The sequence below is a fragment of the Clytia hemisphaerica genome, unplaced genomic scaffold (genome assembly GCF_902728285.1).
Source record: "Clytia hemisphaerica strain Z4C2 unplaced genomic scaffold, Clytia hemisphaerica genome assembly, whole genome shotgun sequence".
Taxonomy (NCBI): domain Eukaryota; kingdom Metazoa; phylum Cnidaria; class Hydrozoa; order Leptothecata; family Clytiidae; genus Clytia; species Clytia hemisphaerica.
Window position 1 is genome coordinate 5,387 of NW_027104631.1, and position 235 is coordinate 5,621.

Genomic DNA, 235 nt, shown 5'->3' on the forward strand with positions numbered 1-235 from the left:
AAGTTGCGTGATTGTGTTTATGAATAGGGCGCCGTATCAGTTTTCAAATTTCCGGCGCACAACAAGATTCTTGTTGTAGAATTTTCCTCGGGAGGACTATTTTCCTCAGATGTATAATTTTCAAGCGCCTTCAGAGGTTTACCGTGCGCGTAAGAAAATTACGAACATCTGTTATCAGGTTACAGATTGCTATCGCCTTATTCAGATTCGCAGCGTCATATTCAGATTCAAATCG